A 26,122-nucleotide genomic window follows, 5' to 3' on the forward strand; every position below is an offset into this window, starting at 1 on the left:
CAGAGGCAAAGCAACAGGCTCCAGTACCCGGAACAGCGCTTGTTCCAGGGGGCGTGACACATGTCCCAGGGGGTGCACGGCGAGCAGTGCGTGCCCTGGGGGGGGGTGCCACCGATCAGAGGTTGGCATTTTGTCACCCCCCCCTTTGGACTGGTACCTGGAGCAGACCGCCTCCTGCCCCCGCTCCCTGGAACGCCCCTGCCTGCTTCCTAGGTAAACCTTTCCATATTCCGCACAAATGTTGCATCCTGGACAAATGTTCTCCTAGCACATCCTTTACTGAGTGTAATAACTTCATCTTCTTTATATACAAGAGATGCACAAGACCACTGCCGCCAGAACCATACACCAGAATAAAGAACCATGGCTGATCCTAAACTAGACAAGGTACACCTGCATGGTTAGAAAGTAAGTTCTTTCTTTAATTTGGAAAAATGTAGTTATATCCTTATGAATATATTCTCTGACAGGCTTCCTCAACCTCGGCCTTCCAGATGTTTTTGGCCTACAACTCCCATGATCCCTAGCTAGCAGGACCAGTGGTCAGGGATGATGGGAATTGTAGTCTCAAAACATCTGGAGGGCCGAGGTTGAGGAAGCCTGTTCTCTGACATGAAAATGCCACTACTCTGTCAAAAGAAAGAAAAAGAAAAATACATGAACGTGTTGCTCACATTGACGTATATAATTGTTCTAAAATAAAATAAAATCTAAAAACAACAAAATTGTATTCTTGCCTTTCTGTGGGTTATCTCCAACACAGTTAGATTATATTCACTGACATTAATATACCTAAGTTATACATGCCCATTATTTTTAAAGGGTCTCCTCAAAGTAGGACTAATGTTGCCTACAACCAGATTATTTACTGCCTTGCCCTCTATATACTATTGTTTATCAGTATATTCTTACCCACAACTTACAGTCTTCTAGCTCTAATTCCTTCTGCCTTCTGAAAGACTCCTGTTCTCTACTGTGATTCCTTTAATTTGCTGTCCTGTGTAGGAAATTACATCCTTGAACATGTACATGGGGCCATCTCTCTTCCTTCAAATTGCTCTTTCAAATCCTCCAGGTGTTATCAGATAGATGGGCCAGCAGAGAAGTAGAGGCGTAATTAACCACACAAACCAAGTTCATAATACCAGCTAGACAAATCAAGCTAATTTGTTAAAGTTTACAAATATTCCATGTTCAGTGTAGTTATTGAGCAGTGGTCAGCAAACTTTTTCAGCTGGGGGCCAGTCCACTGTCCCTCACACTTTGGGGGGGGGCAGACTATATTAGGGGGGAGAACGAATTCCTATGACCCACAAATAACCCAGAGATGCATTTTTAAATAAAAGGACACATTCTACTCATGTGAAAACATGCTGATTCCCGGACAGTCCGCGTGCCAGATTTAGAAGGCAATGGGGTCGCATCTGGCCCCTGGGCCTTAGTTTGCCTAACCATGTTATTGAGTTATCCAGATGTCGTCATCATTGGTTAAATACAGGGATCCTCTGGAGGTGTTTGTTGACTCCTGTGGTTTCTTCAAAAGATGGTGCAAACACAAAGCTAAAAAAATTAGCACCTTATGGTAAATGGCAAGTCACCATTTGTATTTGAGAAAAAGGATCTATCACCTGTTTTGGATTGCTTTGCAATAAGAAGTATCTGGAAGTTTTCTGGAACTAGCCATCTTTGTTATTGTGACCTTGGTCTTTATTGCTTAATTGGAGCCATTCTGCTATAACTTACCCTTCTGAGACAGCATCTCATTATTCCTGGCAATTAGCTGCAACACCTGGTAAAAGCTGTGCATTCTCTGAAAAAGAAAATTCATTTCTTTCGTTAAATGGGCTCTTTTCATAAAGACAAAAATGTAGTTTAGGGTTTTTTTCCTGGCACGCAGGCCACCGCTAAGTAACACAGGCACCAGGAAGAGTAAAAAATTGGCTAAAATGACATAGGAAAAGGCAGGAATGAACTGAGTGAATTGGCAGTGCCAGTGTGGTGCAATGGTTAAAGTGTTCAACCTGGGGGGGAAACAATCAGAAAGCGCATGGACAGTATGATGAGCACTGGTGGTACCCATTGGTGTAGCCAAGGGAGGGGGGAGGGCTGCCCCCCTGATCAAGTAAACCAATAGAAATACTTAAGTAACTGGCCGATCACGTTGGTTCTACCCACCCCCAACAAAAGTCCTTCCCTCCTAACAAAAATCGCCCTCCAAAATAATAAAAATAATAAAATTCTGGCTATGTCCATGGTGGTATCCCACCTGGTTTTCACATTGGCTTCCCTCTTGTTTCGCTCTTTCTGTTTGCCGGCCGATTATTTTATCATCTTTTCTGTTTCATGTCATTTTTGGCCAACAGCTTCATATGAAGGCAGTAAGCTGTTTGTCCAAGCGGGTGAAGAAAGCAACAGTTTGAGCAGCAACTGCCACCTTGAACAGGGGAGGGCCACATCTTACTAGGCAACCTTCCAGATGCCATACGCCAACGATGGCTGGCACAATAAATGCCAATTTTACTTTGTACAGTAGACTAATTTCTACACACATTCACATGCTCCTCTCTTTCAAGCAACCGTCATGATCAGAATTCTCTGTGGCAGGAACATTCCATGTTTAGGGAGTCATGGCAGAAAAGGTCCATTCTCTCGTTGTCATCCTTTGCACATCCCTTTGAGAGGGCACACAAAGGGCCTCAGATGATGAATGCAAGACCAAGTGAGACCAGCTAAAATGTCTAGTGGACACCAGAATTGAAAAATGTCTCAACATTATATTTACACAACATAAGTTCAAAAAGAAAGTATGACAAATATTATGATGTTGATGATGTTAAATTTTTTTTACCTCCAAACATATTACTTGGAACAGCAATATTTCATAACATTTCTCTAAAATTTTGACTTCTCACTCAGTGAAGCTTCATGTTAATGTTAACATTTTAATTTTAAGAACTCATACTATCTTAACATATGGCAACATGCCTTAGGCTGTCAGCTTCTTCTTCATAATCATCATCATAATACATATAATTAATTGCATTCATGGGTATAACAAATTTAATTGCCATTGGCTATATTTTATACTGTATTGGCCCAAATAAAAGCCACACCCGAATATAAGCCACACCTTTAAAATTGGAGCAGGGGAAGAAAAAAAGCGGGCGGGTGCTGCTTTGCCATGCTCCTGGCTACATACTGTAAGGTTGCAAATATAAGCTACACTTTCACTTTTCACGGTCGGGATTTGGGGGAAAAGTGAGGCTTATATTCAGGCCAATACGGTATGTGCTGTAAGCTGCCCAGAGTGGCTAGGGAAACCCAGTCAGGTGGGCAGGGTATAAATAAAATAATAATAATAATAATAATAATAATAATAATAATAATAATAATAATAGACAAATGTATCACAGTCATTACTGTCTGTATACCAGTAGTAATTAGTACAGTCATATCTTGGAAGTCAAACAGAATCCATTCCGGAAGTCCGTTCAACTTCCAAAACGTTCAGAAACCAAAGCGCGGTTTCTGATTGGCTGTAGAAAGCTCTTGTAGCCAATTGGAAGGCCCGTAAGCCCCGTTGGATGTTCGGCTTCCAAAAATAGTTCGCAAACTGGAACAGTCACTTCCGGGGTTGTGGTGTTTGGGAGCCAAAACATTCGAAAACTAAGCTGTTTGAAAACCAAGGTACGATGGTATAGTCAGGCAAATGGTCAAAACTATGAGAATAGTGTGAAACATCCGAGGACTAATGGGCAGCTGTGTGCAACACTGCAACCAAAGAGTCTATGCACAAGATCCACAACCTCATTTACTTTGCTTTGTTTCACAGGAAGTATGACCATGCAATGGAAAAAGCAGTGGAAACAGTTCCCAAAGCTTGAAATCACTATTTTCAGGAGAGCTTTTCCCCAAAAAGCTCAGCATTCAAAGTATTAACAAAATCAGCTGTTCAGATAAACAACAGTGGTGTTTACATGGTGCTACAATGGCAGATATATGCATGGAGAGATAGATAATAATTTTGGGTAATGGTAAACTTTGGATAACCAAACTCTGGAAAATGAAGGTTGTGATCTATTGCAATGTGACTGTCCTCAATGCAAATCCAGGGAGTCCACAGCTATCTGCACCAGATCTGGCCCTTTAAAACTCCATAGCTGCTTTTGAAGCAAGGTTAACATACAAATAAGTGACTGATAAGAATGCGGCTATAGCCAAAAAGAGCACTGTATGCTTTATTTTTCAGATTGACCTTTACAGGTTTTTGAGCCCAGAGCCCTGCAGACTTCCCATCAGAGTTGTTTTTCATTGCACTGCTCTGTTTCTTAGACCCATGGAAACTTTAGATAAATGTATACCATCATCTCTGCTGACACAGTATCCTCTTTCACTCCAAGGGCTGAGAGAAATGTTCAAATGCTAAAGAAATGTGTAGACAACAGGAAACAAACCAAGGATTCTTAACAGATGTGAACTCATTCGGATTTCATTTCTTAAAATAAAGCGTTTGGCTACCTTAAGTAATAGCTAATGAGGCCCAACTGCAAGTAGAAACAAATTAATTCCAAACTATCCATTGTCACTCTCTTATTATAGTCAGGATGTTTCAGGGAGAGGAAAAGAATACAGTAATGCTCAGAATTTATAAAGGGTTTATTAAGAAAAATTTTAATAAATACTTTACATCCATTATCCCAGCTGTCCTTATAAGAAACCTGTACCATTTCAAAGGCAGGCTATATATATAGAGAAGAAGAGTTTGGATTTGATATCCCGCTTTATCACTACCCTAAGGAGTCTCAAAGCGGCTAACATTCTCCTTTCCCTTCCTCCCCCACAACAAGCACTCTGTGAGGTGAGTGGGGCTGAGAGACTTCAAAGAAGTGTGACTGGCCCAAGGTCACCCAGCAGCTGCATGTGGAGGAGCGGGGAAGCGAACCCAGTTCACCAGATTACGACTCCACCGCTCTTAACCACTACACCACACTGAGAGATAGAGATAGAGAGGGGGGGGGAGCATATCCTGGAGAGGTTTGCCTAGCTGCGGTGTCAGTAAACTGTGATAATGCTGAAATCCAAGAAGGCCTGTTAATATTGACATTCTGCTGGATTCTAAAGATGCACATCTTTAAGCAAGCATTTCCTGGAACTTGAACTTCTTGACCAAATTGTTTCCATTCTTTAACTGTCTTAATTGCTGTGCTTTTTAACTGTTAACTTGTTAAAATTCAATTGTACCTCTCAATTAAATATTGATTTTACAATTTATTTTATACTTGCAAACTGCTTAGAAGTCATTTTGGTAAGCAGTCTATAAATTAATAATCAATCAATCAATCAATCAATCAATGATGCATCTTACTTGCCTAGATCACAGTCAGACCAAAGGAGTGCAGATATTGACTTCAAGGTTGGATTACTGCAATACGCTCTGAGTGACTCTTCCCTTGATCCAGAAGCCGCAGTTCGTGTAGAATGTTCTAGAACAGCCACTGACAGAAGTTAGCAACTGTTAGGGTTGGCCTGTGCTCACCACCACAGAGTTGGCCTATGCCCATCAAGTCTTCTGAGCAAGGGGGATGGCAGATCTCGTGAGGTGTTGAAGAGCCAGCCACCACAGGACACCTGTTGATTTATTTAATTATTACAACTATATCACATATTTCTTCTGCCTCCCCCATTTTATCCTCATAACCATATCTGAAGGAGCGTCTCCCCCCATCTTTCAACCTGGACACTGAGGTCCAGCGCCGAGGGCCTTCTGGCGGTTCCTTCACTGCAAAAAGCGAAGCTACAAGGAACCAGGCAGAGGGCCTTCTTGGTGGCGGCACCCGCCCTGTGGAACGCCCTGCCATCAGATGTCAAGGAAATAAACAACTATCTGACTTTTAGAAGACATCTGAAAGCAGCCCTGTTTAGGGAAGTTTTTAATGACTGATATTTAAATGTATTTTTAATCTTTTGTTGGAAGCTGCCCAGAGTGGCTGGGGAAACCCAGCCAAATGGGCGGGGTATAAAATAACAACAACAACAACAACAACAACAATATCATCTGCCTTCTGAAGTCCTACAGTCTGGTTGCTTCCTGGCTGGCACAGGGCCTTCTCGGTGATGGGTTCCCATTTGGGGAACACTCTCCTCAGTGAGGTGCATGTGTCTCCCTCACTATTGACTTTCAGAAGAAATTTAAAAACATTCATGTTTACTCAAGCATTTGACGGCTGATACTGGCCATGTCAAGCATGGAATTAATAACTGTCAGGGTAATATGATTGCTTTCAAATATTTTAGATTCTCAGTCATCTGTAAGGAATCGGTCATCCCAAACTGGACACTCCATAATTTGATTGGGTTTTTCCATAGAAATCTTCCACAAAATGATTCCATCACAATCCAAATGGAGCTTCTCTCATATGCACAAGCTTGGCATTTCCAAAAATGATTCACTGTTATTAGTAGTACTGATATTTGACTTGTATAGTGACACCGATGTGGAAAGTGCTTTACAGAATGTAAAAGCAGCCTCTGTCCACAGGGCCGAACAAATTTAACATCAGTCAAATTTATTTATTTAAACATTTATATTCCACCTTTCTGTAATATATCATACCCTTGACACCTTATATGATATGAACAGCAATCAACAAATAAATTTTGCAACCCTATAAATAAGAACAAGAGACAAACAGCAGCAATGAAACAAGATTGTGAAAATGTATCAGGAGACAGAAAAACAAAACAAGTAAGCACAAGCTCTGACTAAAAATGACTGGTGGGATATAATGGTCTTAGGAACCCATTTAAAATTGTGCAAAGAGAGGACCAGGTAGACCTCAATTGGTGGGCATTTCCAAAATTTAGGTGTCCCTTTCTCTTCTTTTTTTGTGTTTTTAATATTTTGTTGGAAGCTGCCCAGAGTGGCTGCGGAAACCCAGCCAGATGGGCGGGGTATAAATAATTAATTAGCAATATTATTTCTCATTCCCTTCTCCTTCACCTCTGTTGCTGAGAGGACAAGAAGGTAGGCCTCAGAAATGGAGCACAGATCTCAGATAGATCTCTTACTTGAAAGGAAGCAACTGCATAATTGATCCTGGCAAAGGAAATTCATGAAGGAAGTTATCATGAGAAACCACATGTATGCATTTCCACTGCTGCACATGAGGATTTCTGTATTATGGCCATAATATTCCAGGTCTTCGTGAGCTCAGTTACCATGAGTGATATCCAACTTTAGTCATCCTCAGATCAGACCCATTAAAATAGAAGTCCACTGATTTCAGTGGGTCTACTTTGAGTATGACTTAGTTGGATATTACTCTATGAATGTGAAATTTGTACCAAAGAACCTTTCTTTAGGACTCCTACAATATTGTAAATGTTAAACTCAGCAGCTGAGTTTCCAAACAATGCAGAGTATAACAATGCATCTCACAAACACTGATACTCAAAAATTAACAGACACTGATCACTTACTCTAATGAGTCATTGTTTGCCATTAGTTTAACATAGGGTCTTCAGCCTAAAAGCACAATTTTTGCAAAACACTTAAAGCGATTGTAAGACCGTATAGAAGGCAAGGCCTTCAGTATAACCTATTTAACTGACAAACAATTACATTTTGGATTGAAGAGGTGAAATGATTAAGAATATTTGACTTAGTTGCCATGACAGCATGCATTTTTCATCAGGCAGAGTGTAATTACTACAATTTCAATGATGTAAAATCAAGAAAGATGATAACAAACAGCAGAACCATGGAGATATTGCCATTGCAACCAGGTTGCCATAGCAACAGCGATAATAATCTCAGTGATAGATGTTTTCTCTTGCTCTTTCCATTTTGTACGGTTATAACATTCAGAGCTAGTTTTTACCACAGCTTTTTATAGTTTATTAGACTGTCAAAATAGTTTATGGGATGTTGTTGCAAAGGAAATGACTGAGTTCCGCACCCTAATAAAAATGCCAAATACTCTGTTTACATACTGCTTGGGCATTTAACAAACATTTAAAAAATGGTATGAAAAATGATTTGATATTGTATCTATATTAATCAATTTGCAAGGCATAAGCTTTGCTACTGAAGGTCAAAGAAACACTGTCAAAGCATGACTTTTTAAAAAGCCTTTTCAAGTTTGCTCTCATGACTTTAAGCAGCCAGCCCCCTTTTACTTAAATATTATTGAAAAGCAAACAGCCTGCAGGAAAAGATTTTACAGAACTCTATGATCAACAGCAAGCCAAGACACATTGATGGCTTAAATGTGCAAGGACTTTAAAATGTCACATCATAGAATTTGTCAATGGGTGTTAATGAAATATTCATTTACCCACTGATATCCTGCCTTCAGAGTTTCACTATCAATTTTATGTTAATGGAGCTTGGATTTCACCCAATATATTTATTAAGCAGATAAAATAAATATGTAGCCATTAATGTGCATTCATTAAGGTACACATCAAATATTAAAATAAATGTACACATTAGAATATCTATGTATCATTTGAAATTAGAAATGATCTTGAAATCCTCACTGATGTCATTTTTAACAAACATGCAAAATTAATTTTAACTGAAGCTTGGAGAATTTTGCATTTCAAGTTGTGTGTATTTGTGTATTTGAAGCTACAAAATCAAATAGGGTTTCTGCATTCTATAATACTAATCTCCAGCACCCAAAAATCTACATAAAACTTCAGTAAAATATTGATATATTTCCTTGGATATTCACTCTTGTTGCTTTTTCAGATCTTTGAACTATATTGGGGCTTTTGGGGGGGGTCTTCTTCTGAGTCCTTTTCCTATTATGTTCCAGATTTTACATATAGTACTGCTTACATTTTAGAAGCCCTCTCGTTTTTTAAATGCTGAACAGATGCAACATTTGAGCGCTAGTCTGCAATGAAAGCCTGAAAGTTCATGACCATCTGATTAAGTAAACTGAAATGATCCCCCACCCACTTCACTGTACTGCAACTCTCCAGTACAATTTTGCTTACCCAGTCAGAAGATAGCAAAGTCCCTTATCTCCCATTCTGAGTCTTTCACACCTCGACATCTATATGCTTTCAACTGGGTTTGCACTGCTCCAGGCAAAGAGATAGTTGCTGCAATATTCTCTTTCCTCTTGCCTTTGTACTGTGCCCTAGCTTCTAGCACCAGCTTTAAGCCCATCAACCTACTGATGATCTCCATTCAGAGAAGAGAACATAAGAAGGCAAAAGAGAGCTAGACTGAAAGTGTGTGATGTAATACAAGTATGGCTACAGAATGGTAGGAAGAGTTAAAGAAGATAAAGAATTTCTCAAATGTCAGGCAAATGAATCCATTGCACAAAACACATTCTGTCATAACCTCCTCTCTGGTGATGAGAGAGTTAGTGCAACTGACATTGGGTGGTACGGCTTGACAGTTGCTAAGTTGCTCCTGCACATCTGCTCATTGATTAACTTACAGTATAAAAGGAATCCAACTGCGATCAAGTAATTTAAATCAATGTGCATATGTGCTGAAGCACACCAGTAACCTGGAAAGGGGGGATGTATACTGAAAAACGAAGAAACATACTCAGTTTCCAAAATTCATTTTAGAAATTCTCCAGGTGAAGCTGGAAAGTTGGTAGATCAGAACCTTGGTACCATCATGGAAACCACCACCACCACCACCACTTTCTCTGTCCGTGTACACAATTATTATTGCCTATAACCTTCTCTGAGTTGGAGACCTTTCCTGAATGAAATAAAATAAAATCACCCAATAGAAGTCCATTATAGCAGCTGTATAGCCTGATCTTCCTGAAGGCTATTGAGAGAGAGAGAATCCTATTGTGACTGAATGGACTTCTCCCTTTCAATCTGCAGGCTTGTGTGCCATTTTAAATGCTCACATATGCAAATATATGTCAATTTTTTTATATAAATTGGGATCGTTTTACCACTCAGAACTGGCACTGTTATAGATGCCACAAGATACTCATTCCGCATTTCTAATAAATCAGTCCTTTAGTGTGCCAGCACCTAGGGCAGGGCCACACCATACATTTACATCACATCCAGTGTGCACTAAAAGCACATGAAACCCCTCAAAGCGTGTTGAAAATGGTAGCTTCCCCCTCGCAGAGATACAATTCCTGGCAGTCTTAACAAACTACAGTCCCCAGATTCTTTGGGAGAAGTTATGTGCTTTAAATGTGTGTTCGGTGTCAGCAGTGCCAACTTGACCCAGTGACTGCAGGTGCCTAGGGCCATGGGTGCCATGCACCATGCATGGCCCTGGCATCATAATTTGTGGATTACCTGGCCACTTCATGAGGAATTGTGGGCTCCAGGGAGTTGGCACCTACACTTTTGAACTTTCTGCCTCTATCAGGTGGACAGCCTGGCTATGGTGCTTTTGACACCTGCTTAAAACCTTTTTTGTTTAGGCAAGCCTACCCAGATATGTAGAAAGTTGACATGTGTTTTAATCACTAGCCTATTGCTGATTTAAACTATGTTTTGAATATTTTATATTCCTGTTTTTAACCATTTTTAATTGATAATTTTAATGTGTGTGTTGTTTCTTGCAAACCATTTAGAGGCTTTATTACAATCAAATTTATGAATTGTAAAATTAATATAATATAATATAATATAATATAATATAATATAATATAATATAATATAATATAATATAATATAATATAATATAATATAAATATCCTCAGTGATTCCTTCCTCAGCAAGAGTCACCAGCCGTACTTTAATCCAAGCTTTTGCAATGAAAAGTGCTTCATAATGGCACTGCCCTTCCTGTTGAATGCAGCCTGCTCTCACTGCAATCTTTGGCAGCAAACATAGAATACATTTCTGGCTGGCTGAATGCAGTGTTCTTCCGTTCTTCCATTGCCTCCCCAAGAACGGTGCAAATTTGGAAGTATTTCCCCAAGAACCATAAGAATGCAGCAGACTACGCACAGGAAGTGAGCTTCAGAATTTTGCCATTCACAAAGTATTTTGTTCTGTTGACGTCCACGCTTACATCTTCCGCTACCCAAATTGAGAACAGATCTGACAAAGGGAGCTACAGGATAAACACTTGAGAAACTGCAGTTGGTGAAGATGCTGTTTCTGAAGCATTTTATTATGGAAATTCTCATCTTTCAAGAGAGAGTTCATCAATAATTAAAGTTGCCACCTGTTCCTAATTTTAAAAGACTACCCCTCTTGTAATTATACCTGATGCCTCCTGTCCCACAAAATGTTGATATATGGAAGCAATACTTGTGCTTTAATTTGAAGATTAATTGCAGGTTCAGTTGTTGTTATCATGAAAACTCTCATTAACAACATAATTGAAAATGCACATTTGAATTATGCATAGCAAGAACTCTGAACCTTGATGGGCCAAATTCATTACCAATATACACTCCTGTTGCTCAGTCACAACCACTGTATTTACTAGACAGTCCATGGCCACAACAAAGCCTGCCACAGACCAGTAGTAAACCAATGTCTGTCTGAGACCATTTGAAGCCATAATATAGGTGACATTTGCAGTTCATTTATACTCAGAATGTAAAGTCATCTTCTGAGTTTTTACTTACTTACTTACTTACTTACTTACTTACTTATGAGATGTTCACCCATTTTTCCCCCTAGGTGACAGGATTTAAAATGTGATGTACCAATGAAAACTATATTACAATAAAGCCACAACAAGCTTAAACAACAGCCAGCAAGGGTACACAGCACCAACACTTCTTTTGTGATTGTCAAAAAGTGTGGCACTTACTGTAACAACTTCATGGTGAGTACCAGCACCTACTTTTTCTATAAAATAAAGCACTGCATATATAGCACATTACTTTAATAGCTGTCAAATATATGGAGTAATACCCTCAACCAAATCAGAGCGATTTACTAAACCAGATCTTAAAAGGCCTGGGAGAGCAGAAAGGTTTTAAGCTGCTGCCCAAAAGACAATCATGTGAGCACATTTCTTAACCAGGAGGCAACCACCAAGAAAAAATGCCCCCTTCTTCTCTTTCGCCAATCCTCCAAGCTTCAGCTGGAAGGAGCTTATGGAGACAAGCATCAGTAGTTGACTTTGGATATGGGTAGGTACAAGGTCCAATTATCCTTATCTGGCTGGGATATAAGCTTGTTTTCCGGGAGTGTATCTTTCCCCCTTATTATTTTTTAAAAGCTCCTATTCACTCTGCTGAGGCTCAAAGGAGACTTGCTTCAGGCGCCATGTTTGGTACCACTCTTGAAGAGTAAGCTCTCTCTCTCTCTCTCTCTCTCTCTCTCTCTCTCTCTCTCTCTCACACACACACACACACACACACACACACAGAAAACATTTCCTATATGGTGTGGTCCATGGTGCCGGTTGGGCAGAAGAAGTGGAAGCAACTGACCCTGCCCACATGGCTCTTTAATTCAAATATTCTCCCCAGAGGTATGGAAGCATACCACATGGAAGGAGCCCCTAAGCAGCTGTGAATGTATATTCTTTTCTAATGACCAGAGTTGGGTGGTAAGAGGCACCGATTGCTATATCATCCCTTTGCACCTGCAAGAAAGGTACCAAATATTTGTTCAGCTGATTTTCAAAACAGATGTTCAACCCTCAAAAACCTCTTACAAGCTGCCCGAGACTTAGAAAGATGAATGAATTAAAATTTAGATTGAAAATGTCGTTGGATTTTACAATATGTTTCTTAGGGACCACTCTGATCAATTTTCTCTGTCATGTATTTTAGCCTACCATTTCCCCCATTACTTTTATGTGTTTTATTCTCATGTGAATGTACTGCGGATAACATTCTGGATGATATTAAGCTTCAGAAAACCAGTGAAGTTCCTTTTACTACTCATTCTCTTTCAGATATTATATAACTGTTTAACTATAAGACGATTCTAGCTCAAATTTCTCTCTCTAACCTTGTACAGTCTGTCTTTGCTTTCCATCCAGTAACCTCTTTAAAATCCTATTAGCAAGCATTTTCTTCCAGACACTGTCTTATTTCAATATTATTTTTTCAGTGTAGTTATTCATCAGAAAAAAACCCTACTTATATTTAGTTCAGAAAGTTCCCAGGTTCAAGATTAAACATGTTTCTGTTTTCTTTTGTAATTCCCATGAGTGCATGATTAGATCATTTTATTATGCAATGTAATGTACAAATTATTGTACTATGCAAGCAAAAAAGAAAAATCCTCTCAAGATTGAACTGAACCTTCGTTTTGTTTTGTTTTGTTTTGTTTTGTTTTGTTTTGTTTTGTTTTAACAATTGCTTGGAGAGGAGTTCAAACAAAACACTGATTTGCCCTCCGACCCCACTTTCTAGATCTTTTCTTAATTCTTCAGAGTGAAAATTCTAGGTACAAATTCTACGTAACTTTCCCTATTATTATTCTACAATAACAGCACATTCATTAACATGTCTATCTTACCACTTTCTTCTTCTACTTGGCTGGTCTGGGTGGGAGAAGCACCATCTAAACATAAAGTAGGTGAACACATGTAGAATCTTCCTTCTGACTATCATGCTCCATCTATGAAGGTCTAAAAGGTTCATGCATGTGCTGGGACTTGCAGGGACTGCCCCTGCCTCTAAACACACTTTTAACCCTTGAGGGTTCAGACAAACATCTGAAGGGGGCTTCAGATGCTTAAGAAACAAAACTGTAGGAAGATTGCTGCTTAAGGAACCAGACTGTTAATATAATCCCATCAAGCTCAGTAGAGCTTATTGCCAACTAAGTGGATAAAGGATTGCAGCCTGTAGCTCTTAAAAGAAGACACAGGTTCCATACATGCACATTCTTCAGTTAAGAGAAAAGTTAAGCTGCTTATAAATGTACCTGTGCTCCAAAAAGAAACCCTCCTCCCCATGTTCCAGACATTTCCAGAGGGTCCTTCAGCTGTCAAGTGAAGCATTTGTTGTGTGGAATGGGTTTCAATGGGAAAGACGGAGTGGGGAATTCCCTGTGTGAGAGACTCATTGTGTGCACAGAATGTGACTGTTGTTTTGTTTCTTCCTCGTTCATTTGTATTAATTAACAAATAAGGCAATGCTAACCAATTTTTGCATGTCTTGCTTTGTTGATATGACCTACAGATCTAGTTTTTTTGGTATAGTTATTTGTTGATGAGCAGCACATCAACAACCTCAGATTGTTTCCACTCATTCTCACGATCTTCACATTCTGCACCTTGCTTTTAATGTTGCAGCACAATCTTATGTGCATTATATTCAGAAGCATACCCCAGTGGTTGCTATTGGGGCTGCTCCTTGGCAGGGAGCTAAGGAGGCAATTATTTCTAGCCCATCCTGTGTTCATTGCAATCAGCATTGTTTCCGTTACACTCCCATTAGACTTCCATTCACTAAGATGTCAATAATTACATAATTAAATTCAATGTATTTCAGTGGAAGGGCAGCATGGAATCCAGAGAATAATGTAATTAATTGTGTAATGTTTGTGGACTAAAAAACCCCCAAACCCTATGGAGCCTACTGCTCATATTCACTTTTTTGATTTCCATTCCTGAACTAGAGCAAACGTGAATTGTGGCAATTTTCATCCCTGTCCCCATTTCTCTGACATCCATACTCCTAAGCATAGTATTACAACTCACTTTATGGCATTTTAATCTCTCGTTTCACCACAATCAAAAATCTTAAAATGGTTCTTTTGCCTTTTCTCCTCAGTCTTCGTTTTTGTAAAGAGAACTCCGTTGTATTCTAATTCTTCTCTCTTTTGTTGTCTTGTTCTTTCTTCTCAGTGAGTTGCCTCTATTGTGTCTTCTCCTCTTCTTTCTGATTTCTCATCAATCACAGAAATCAACAGGACTCAGAAGTGTTTTATATAGCTACTTGGATAAAGTCTGGTGCAACTTAATAGTTTTATTCCTACTCTCTGTTTGTGACAAAATGTCCTAATTGATATACCACACACACAAAGGAAATAATGAAAAAAACCTTCAGTGTTTGAGTTAAATGTTCCAAAAACCTCTGCCTAAAACCTCAGAATGTGGGAACTTAATTAAAGCAAAGTTATTTAACTACTGATGGTTTCATTTGAGCTTAAATGCTTCAAGGGCTGGTAATTATAAAGAAGTTAACATGTTCTCTTTCTTGAATAATTTGATTTATGTTTCTCTGCATTAATATTTCCACTATATCATTGCTATGCAAAATTTAAAAACAAACTAAAGGTCAATGTAGGTTAATGTGTAATTTACAATGTTATTTTCCACAAAATACACTGTGTAAATTAACTGCAGATTACAACTGGCCACATATCTTTTGCAGGAAGACCCAGACAGACAAATAGAAAAATCAATTTGTCATCTAGAGTGCTGGATACCTTATTCACATTTTATCACTTAGGAATTGGACTGGCACGGTACTGCACCATGCTTAGTGATGTGTTGAACTGCACCAAAGTGGCTGATAATGCTAAGAGCAAGACTAGGTCCGCCATATTTCACATTATACAGCTACCTTCTGTAGCTGTATAATGTGCGCAAATATATCCATTTCAGGTTCTTGTTTTTCCAAACTTTAAGTCCTTCACATTTCCTCACATTTTTTTTAAAAAAAATCCTCGTGAAAATTAATCAGCATTTGACTGCAAATTTCTCACAATATACACATTTTTGTATGCAATTTGCCTAACACACACATTTTTGCATATGTTTCCCTAATATAAAGCATTTTGTATGTTATTTTCACTAATATATGCAGTTCTATGCACACTTTACCCCTGTATATGTTTTCTGTACACATTACCTAGCTGGAAAATTGCACTGCAAAATTCAAAGAAGTATGAATTTTGAAGAATGGCTGTGTTTCAGTTCCGATGTTGTTTTAGTAAGTGCAAATTAGGTAAGTTTGCCTTTAAATGTGAACTTAGTTGAGGCTGAAGGGTGTGTCTGAGTTTGGCAAATATATTGCAGAAAGAAATAGGCTGCAAAGTATAGTAAGACTGACAGAAAGGATAATGAAAACCTAAGGTTTATTACTGATGGCATCCTAAATCATTCTAAGAATAGGATTTACATGGAGTTTAGAAGTTAATAGTAGCACATGCTAAGTCATACTTGGACTAAGTAACCTGGAGAAGAAACAAGGAGGAGGTAAAGCCTGAGTAGAAGTAACTACATTGCCAACAAGTAGCTACTGGAAGAGAAGGAATCAGTGATGGAAGAATAGGTTGTCTTTCTGTCTGTTGCCTCCTAACTGGTTCAGGTAACTTATTTCAAGTGTTGTTGTTTTAGCTGCAACAGCAGGAGCACTGGCAAAGCACTCAGGTAGCATCGCTACCTCCTTCCCTCCCAAACACCTACTGTGAATCTATGTGCTCTACCTGCTGACTGTTTCTTGCATATTCCTTGCATATTCCTCTCCCTTGTGGATCCATGGAGGTGGTCACGATGATGCAAGATGCCACTAAGCTTAAAGGGGCACCATGAGAGCTGTACAGAAGTAAAAATGCCTGCCTCCCGTGGATCCATGAGTGCAACCATATCTTTCCCCATACAACCTCTCCAAGACACATGGCAGGCCATTGCATTCCACTGCTTCCAGGTGGAGCTGCAAGCACATTTTCAACAATTTCAACCTGGGTAGCCAGTTCCTGTAAAAGGAAATCAATAGTAGGGTAAATACTTGGACCACCTCTTCATGGAACCCAGCAGCACTACTTTAGGAAGGGGGTGGGCGGTTTGAACAGATGCCCCCTGAAGTGTCTGATCACAGTTTCCTGCTGTAACTGAGTCTTTACAGAATTGATCTGTGGATCAGTGCAGATGGAGCTTTTACTCTTTTGTCTTGGACATGACTAGCTTTTTGCCAGGCCTGTAAATTATGAATTGGTACATTTCCCCAGCTTCCCTTTGGTAGGGTATAGCCGACTTATGAGCTGTGTATGCTGTGGAGGGAGCTGCTGAAGGGTCTTGGTGTATGTCTCTGGCTCTCTTTGGAGCATCTCCTTAGGATCTTTCCCCTCCCTTAGCAGGTCTCTTGAACCCTTGTCCAGGTTGGACAGCATGTGCTCCTTGCACTCATAGATAGTGTTCATGAGAAGCATAATGGGATTCGAACATCTGCCTGGGAACTGGCTGAACTGGGGTCATTGCTGGCTATGCTACTGTGACTGATGGAGTAGAGTCTTGTCTTGAATGCTGCATGTGTTATGTTGCAGGAGTAATTGCTAGGGGCTGGCACCTGTCACTCTTAATTCATTGGCTCCCTCCCTAAGGGTGTCATCAACAACATAGTTATTGATTGGTGGATCTTGCCAGCTTTTCCAGGGGTGTGGATGTGTCTGTCATTTCCCACACTGGTTCCCCCCCCCTCTTTTGCTTTTCTCTTTTTTTAAATTTGTGTTTTCCTCCTCCAGAACTGAGCATGCATTAAGTGGAGCAGCTGTTCTGCCAATTGCCAATCTCTTATCCTAGTGTAATGTAGGTTTGCTCTTTTAAGATGAACTCTAAACATCCTTACAAGGAGAAAAGCCCCATTTAACACAGTGGAATTTACTGCTGGGTAAATATTCATAGAATTGCATTGTTAGATACTTTGGAATAAAGGAGCTATTTAAATCCCATTGTTGTACATGGAATTCAAGCAATCTTACTTTGAGCAGGATCACATTTATAGATTCTAAGTAAACACATTACATGGGAGTTCCATTTATTGTAATGAAATATTCTTAGAATTTGGATGAAAAGGCAATATTTTGTTTGTATTTTCTTTGCTTGAATCAACATTAAATTATCTCCTAGAAGGCCTCACAGAGGAAGCTAATTAGAAAAAAACTAAATAAACCAAGATACAGTACTTGAATGTAAGGAGAAGGACTTGGAATGCAAAGTGGAATTGAAGGTTAAACTGAAAAGAATGTTATAGATGGATTTTGCAAGCAGGAACAGATAATTAACTACCAAGTGTACGGCAACAATTTTGGGGGAAACTAGCAAACATGAGACGCTAAACCCATCTTAACTTTCTCAGCAAGTATATTAAGTATTTTTTTCTGATTTTATAAATTTAACCGATTTTATCTTTTATAATGCTGTTGTACACTGCTTAGAGTACAGATAGCCAAAATGGTAACCTCCAAGTGCTGCTGAGCTACAACTTCCATAATCCCTGACTATTGGTTGTTCTAGATGGGGGCTGATGGGAGTTACAGCAGAACAACATCTGAAGGGCACCATGTTGATTACCACATTGGTTAGAAGCTACTGGTATATCTCCTTGCCTACTGACACCAGGTAGGCTCCTCCACTATACCATTTTTGGCACCTGCTAACCCCCACCCCCCCCCCACACATATTTTAATCTGGTTTTACCTTACTGCTGATACTAATTTCTTTTAAATGTTTTAAATAGTTTCTTTGAATTGTCCGCCCCCTTTCTATTATTTTGTTCTTTTTGTAAAAAGGCTTTGACATTTTATTACAATCAAGCATTATATAAATGTTCTGAAATAAAGGAAGCAGGATGAGGAGAAAAACAAAATAAGTTGGCTCTCTCTCTGGTGCCCACCAGGGCTTTGCCTCCAGAAAATTATTGGCTCTATATTTCATTAGCAGTCATGTCCACCACTATCCTACATCCAGCCACTACCAACAGCCACTGGATCTGCCCCATTTGAGATTCCTAATTTGGCTCTGTGGCCTCTTGGGTGTACTGAGTGATGTCACCCCCAGTACACTCTTCCCTACAGCCTGTATTCAGAGATTATTGAATCCTACTGGTTCTCTCCATTCTACCAGGCTTGCATTATGCTCGCTACATCTCTGTTCCCCTCCATCTTGGTTTATAATATTAATATATAAATACCAACTGCCCAAGTAGCTTGGTTCCATTTTGGTTCAAGAGGAACTACTCCCTTTTGTACAGGCCCAAGTTGTCCTAGAGTGTTCCTTGTTGTTGTTTAGTCGTTTAGTCGTGTCCGACTCTTCGTGACCCCATGGACCAGAGCACGCCAGGCACTTCTGTCCTCCACTGCCTCCCGCAGTTTGATCAAACTCATGCTAGTAGCTTCAAGAACACCATCCAACCATCTCATTCTCTGTCGTCCCCTTCTCCTTGTGCCCTCCATCTTTCCCAACATCAGGGTCTTTTCCAGGGAGTCTTCTCTTCTCATGAGGTGGCCAAAGTATTGGAGCCTCAGCTTCACGATCTGTCCTTCCAGTGAGCGCTCAGGGCTGATTTCCTTCAGAATGGAGAGGTTTGATCTTCTTGCAGTCCATGGGACTCTCAAGAGTCTCCTCCAGCACCATAATTCAAAAGCATCAATTCTTCGGCGATCAGCCTTCTTTATGGTCCAGCTCTCACTTCCATACATCACTACTGGGAAAACCATGGCTTTTACTATACGGACCTTTGTTGGCAAGGTGATGTCTCTGCTTTTTAAGATGTTGTCTAGGTTTGCCATCGCCTTTCTCCCAAGGAGCAGGCGTCTTTTAATTTCGTGACTGCTGTCCCCATCTGCACTGATCATGGAGCCCAAGAAAGTAAAATCTCTCACTGCCTCCATTTCTTCCCCATCTATGTGCCAGGAGGTGATGGGCCCAGTGGCCATGATCTTCGTTTTTTTTGATGTTGAGCTTCAGACCATATTTTGCGCTCTCCTCTTTCACCCTCATTAAAAGGTTCTTTAATTCCTCTTCACTTTCTGCCATCAAGGTTGTGTCATCTGCATATCTGAGGTTGTTGATATTTCTTCCGGCAATCTTAATTCCGGCTTGGGATTCATCCAGCCCAGCCTTTCGCATGATGAATTCTGCATATAAGTTAAATAAGCAGGGAGACAATATACAGCCTTGCCGTACTCCTTTCCCAATTTGGAACCAATCAGTTGTTCCATATCCAGTTCTAACTGTAGCTTCTTGTCCCACATAGAGATTTCGCAGGAGACAGATGAGGTGATCAGGCACTCCCATTTCTTTAAGAACTTGCCATAGTTTGCTGTGGTCAACACAGTCAAAGGCTTTTGCATAGTCAATGAAGCAGAAGTAGATGTCTTTCTGGAACTCTCTAGCTTTCTCCATAATCCAACGCATGTTTGCAATTTGGTCTCTGGTTCCTCTGCCTCTTCTAAATCCAGCTTGCACTTCTGGGAGTTCTCGGTCCACATACTGCTTGAGCCTTCCTTGTAGAATTTTAAGCATAACCTTGCTAGCATGTGAAATGAGTGAAATTGTGCGGTAGTTGGAGCATTCTTTGGCACTGCCTTTCTTTGGGATTGGGATGTAGACTGATCTTCTCCAATCCTCTGGCCACTGCTGAGTTTTCCAAACTTGCTGGCATATTGAGTGTAGCACCTTAACAGCATCATCTTTTAAAATTTTAAACAGTTCAGCTGGAATACCATCACTTCCACTGGCCTTGTTATTTGCAGTGCTTTCTAAGGCCCATTTGACTTCACTCTCCAGGATGTCTGGCTCAAGGTCAGCAACCACACTACCTGGGGTGTACGAGACATCCATATCTTTCTGGTATAATTCCTCTGTGTATTCTTGCCACCTCTTCTTGATGTCTTCTGCTTCAGTTAGATCTTTGCCACTTTTGTCCTTTATTATGGTAATCTTTGTACGAAATGTTCCTTTCATATTTCCGATTTTCTTGAACAGATCTCTGGTTCTTCCCATTCTGTTGCTTTCCTCTATTTCTTTGCATTGCTCGTTTAAGAAGGCCTTCTTGTCTCTCCTTGCTATTCTTTGGAAATCTGCATTCAATTTCCTGTATCTTTCACTATCTCCCTCGCATTTTGCTTGCCTTCTCTCCCCCGCTATTTGTAAGGCCTCGTTGGACAGCCACTTTGCTTTCTTGCATTTCTTTTTCATTGGGATGGTTTTAGTTGCTGCCTCCTGTATAATGTTGCGAGCCTCTACCCATAGTTCTTCAGGCACTCTGTCCAGCAAATCTAAATCCTTAAAACTGTTCCTCACTTCCACTGCGTATTCATAAGGGATTTGGTTTAGATTGTATCTTACCTGTCCAGTGGTTTTTCCAACTTTCTTCAGTTTAAGCTTGAATTTTGCTATAAGGAGCTGATGATCTGAGCCACAGTCAGCTCCAGGTCTTGTTTTTGCTGACTGTATAGAGCTTCTCCATCTTTGGCTGCAGAGAATATAATCAATCTGATTTCGATGTTGCCCATCTGGGGATGTCCATGTGTAGAGTCGTCTCTTGTGTTGTTGGAAAAGCGTGTTTGTGATGACCAGCTTGTTCTCTTGACAGAACTCTATTAGCCTTTGCCCTGCTTCGTTTTGATCTCCAAGGCCAAACTTGCCAGTTGTTCCTTTTATCTCTTGATTCCCTACTTTAGCATTCCAATCCCCTATAATGAGCAGAACATCCTTCTTTGGTGTCACTTCTATAAGGTCTTGTAAGTCTTCATAGAATTGGTCAATTTCAGTTTCTTCAGCACCAGTAGTTGGTGCATAAACTTGGATTACTGTGATGTTAAAAGGTCTGCCTTGGATTCGTATCGAGATCATTCTATCATTTTTGAGACTGCATCCCAGTACAGCTTTCGCCACTCTTTTGTTGACTATGAGGGCCACTCCATTTCTCTTACGGGTTTCTTGCCCACAGTAGTAGATATGATAGTCATCCGAACTGAATTCGCCCATTCCCGTCCATTTTAGCTCACTGATGCCCAGGATGTCAATATTTATTCTTGCCATCTCATTTTTGACCACATCCAACTTACCCAGGTTCATGGTTCTTACATTCCAGGTTCCTATGCAATATTTTTCTTTACAGCATTGGACTTTCCTTTCGCTTCCATGCATATCCACAACTGAGCGTCCTTTCGGCTTTGGCCCAGCCGCTTCATCAGCTCTGGATCTACTTGTACTTGTCCTCCGCTCTTTCCCAGTAGCATGTTGGACACCTTCCGACCTGAGGGGCTCATCTTCCAGCGTCATAACTTTTATATGCCTGTTGTCTTTGTCCATGGAGTTTTCTTGGCAGGGATACTGGAGTGGCTTGCCGGTTCCTACTCCAGGTGGATCACGTTTGGTCAAAACTCTCCACTATGACCTGTTCATCTTGGGTGCCCTGCTCGGCGTAGTTCATAGCTTCTCTGAGTTCTTCAAGCCCCTTCGCCACGGCAAGGCAGTGATCCATGAAGGGGAGAGTGTTCCTTGGTGCCTAGCAAATTCAACCCCTTGCTACCTTGGAGGGCCTGAATTTTAATGTCCTACTTAGCAACAATTTAAATTTTGCCTCCAGGGTTGCATAGCTATATTTCCTCATTCCACAAGCTCATTAACGTTTCCTGAAGATCTTGTTATAGGGGAGCTGATAACAGCACAGACTTACATAGGAAAACAAGGGACAGTCATTGGTCCACCCATCTCAGTATTGTATACACTGACTGACAGCAGCTCTCCAGAGTTTCAGATGAAGAATTTTCTGTGTCCTGCCTGGAGATGTCAGGGATTGAACCTGCAACCTTCTGATTGCAAAGCAGATGCTCTGCCATAGAGGCGCCTTCTATATAGGAAGGGCCATTCCTTAAGCAACTATGCACTAAACTGTCACTGTGGTTCTACTGTGCTGGGAAATGGGGGCTGTCTTTGCAGTCAATGAACCACAGCATTCTGGTTCTCTATTAGAAAGTCAGAGTACGAAAACCCCTTTTTGCAATTTCTAACGAAGGGTTTTTTCCTGCTATTTTTTCCACATCCATATATTTGTTTATATCTGTGCAATGCAAAGTGACAGGGTGACTAGTATTTGAGGGAAAATATGCTATTTTCAGATCAGATACCAGCTGTCAAGTTAGATAGAGAGTATGGCATCAGAAATTTTACAGCCCAGTTCACAAAAATTTTATGTGTCTGCAACTCACCATTTTGTGTGAAATAGTTGCTTGTACATGCTTCGTATGGTGGGCTTGATAAGCGCTTGCATAAAGACCAATCAAATTTGGTCCTGGTTCAGAGTGTTGTCAACACATTTTATCATGAAGATATGAGGAATTGGTTAGCTCCTTTTCTTATGCAAGCGAGACATTCAACCCGATCCTATTCAGATTTACTCCAAAGTAAGGCTCTCTGTGTTCAGTGGGGCTTTCTCCCAAGTAAGTACACATTAGCATGCATCTGCCTTTTGGTTCTCCGTTGTGTTGAATCGTTTGTCACTATTTAAAGCAAATGGAAAAGTAGGCAATGGGCTTCAGATCTGATTTGTAATAACTGCCCCATGCCAGGTTATTCTTTGGGGTATTTATTTCATTTCTGGTCTGCCATTATTGGTAGTAAAGCTGAAGGTAGTAGTATACAGGCAGGCTCCATTCAGCTAAATTCAGAGCCAAATTTACTGGTTTCTTTTGTACTCTGAGCAGATCCCAAATTTGGCATCTAAGAATTTATTTTATTTTATGAGATTTTTCTATAGGAGGCAATATGCTAGTCAGTTGCATCTTATGTTGTCTTGTATGTGGCTGGGCCCTCAACCCCTAATTACAGACCAAAAAACATGAAGCTCCCTTATATAGCTCTGTAGCTAAGCTTTGCATGCTTGGCATTCCAGGCTTAATCCCTTCCATCTTCAGCTGTAACAATACCAGGGGCAAGAGGACAATGTTAGTCTCCAGTATTAAACGGAATAATCTAACCACAGACTTGTCACATCATGGTCCTGTCTGAATTTGCATAAAGTGGAAGAGTGAATTGGCCAATGTCACATATCTAAAAATATCCCATGCTATCATCCAATTATCCACAAACTACAGTTGCGCTCTGATTATGTAAGAGTCTTTGGATGTTAATTCAACCCTCTTCAGAAACAGCAGCCTTTGGGCATCTGTAACTAGAGGGTTAGAGTGGCATCCTGTGACAATCAGCAAAGCAACACCAGCATGACTGTGAGGAATGATATGAAAAATATATCCTTTTCCTTGCACCATGTAGAGGATGGAATTGTAACTACACAGGGTCATTTACACCATGGAGGCATTTCTAAAATTAAATGGTAGCATCCATCATTCATGTATAGCTAACTCTGGTAGGTAGGTGGTAAGAAATTAAGGTATCCGGCAAAGTTTTTCTTGATCACATTTAGACGTCTCAATCAGATAGCACAGTAATGGGAGCAGTGTACAAAAATGAGATAGCTGGGGGCACAGAACACAATCCAGAGTTGATGCCTTTGTCATGCTTCTCAATTCAACACAGCTCTATTGAGATTCACAGGATTTACTCAGCTTCATTCCCAAAACTAAACCCTCTTAAAAAAAAAGACAAAAAACAGCAGCCCTGGATTAATTGCTTGCAGCATCTTGACTATCTCTTTGTTTCCAAAGCTTCTTTTATTTTGTTTCTTATTGTGAGAGAGGATCATAAAGAGGGCAAGTACAGAAGGTAATAGAAATCGAGAGTCTGCTTGTGCTCCGCTCTCGTTTGGCCCATTAAAATAAAAATCTTTTATGTAGTTTACCTGATGGTGCTCAGAGCAACGATTGGAAAACTGCACTTCTTTGCAGTGTTGCCATTTAACCTACTTAAAATTAAGCCTTTTATTAGTCCGAAGAAAGCAGAAGGAAATAATAAGAGCTCAGAGATAGCAATTATTGCTGTTCTATTGTGTAAGGTTTTTTTTATTATTATTAGATGTGCTCTATAGTGCTTAGGAGCTCACCAGCATCACCATATTGAGCAGTGCACAAAGTCTTTCCTGTCTTAACAGCACCCATGAAATGCTGGCTCTGTCTTAAGCAGTGTTATTCATATATGTGTGTGTGAATCTAGAGTCCCAGCAGTTGCCCAGAATGTGTTGCAGTGAACTCACTGGGAAGAGAGTTCAGTTAAAGGGATACATGGAGCTATGTGCTTGAAGCCATTAAGCTTTCTCAGTATGCTTCTAATGAGCTTATGATAGCCCTGCAAAATGACTGTTTTTACTCCATCCCTGGCAAATTACAGCATGTGAAAATTAAATCAGTGGGACCTGATAACAAGCTGTTCCTCCCCAAGTCTACTACTTCTTTTAAGAAGAAGTGAACAATTATGAAATACAGTAGCAGCACCATATTTAATTCATGCTCTGGGCTTCTAGCACAGGGTGCTTAGTTTGTGACTATTGTTATTTGCGTAACACCTCATATTACAGACTCTTCAGGTTACAGCTACTTAGGAACACCTCCAGCACACTGTTAATTTTTAGAACAGTGTCATGTTCCGTGTCTCGGCTGCAGTTTAGATAAATGAATAATTACATTTACACAGGGCTCAGAATCTGGAATATAACCAGAATAGCTGGTAGGGATGCATTACTTGTACAAACAGTACAAAGCCAAAGTCCTTACTGCTGTAGCAACAAAATCCTATCCTAATGCTTTTGCATGTGATCTTGGATAATGTTGATCGTTTTGCAATGCTGTATCTCTGGATCATTTGGCCAACAGTAGTGTCCCCCCCCCTCTATTTTATAAAAAAGTTAGGGAGCCACTGAAAACCCATCAACCATAAAGAACCTGGAACCACCACTAGTTTCTTTATAGCTCATTCCAGGAGAGAAATGGGTTTGTTTGGACAAATGGTGAGAAGGGTGCTTCAGATCTGCCCTAAAGACTATAATTGAATCAGTCGGCCCATGCTAGTGTTAATGAGTGGTGTTTCCATAATGACAACTATATGTCTGTTTTGCACACAGAAAATAAAGCCATTTCCTCCTCTCATTCTGCTCTTGGAGAAGAGTGGTGTCCCCCCTTTGGCACTCTTTTGGTACCCAGCCCTAATTGATGCTTCGAAAATCCTCTCCATATGCATCTTCAACAGAGTGATATGTGGTTTTCTTTTGTTCTTTCCCTTTTTTATATTTAAAGTGTGTAGTAAAGAGCTCTTTCTAAAAGCCAGCCTCATTTACTGTGCATACGTGAAACATCAGTGATGATTAGTAGAGACAGGAGATCAGAAAACCATGAAGCACTTTTGAAACCATGATAGGAAGTGACTCTCTCTAGCTGCTGATTTATTGATACTGACAACATTGTTTTTTCTTCATTTTTAAACAACTAAAAAAATACCTTCTTCTTGAGAGGGGATGAGGAGGGGGGAGTGAAGCCAAATGAGAAATAAATAATCCCGTCCAAC

This window comes from Podarcis liolepis, assembly GCF_965112155.1.
Source record: "Podarcis liolepis genome assembly, chromosome: 8".
NCBI lineage: Eukaryota > Metazoa > Chordata > Lepidosauria > Squamata > Lacertidae > Podarcis > Podarcis liolepis.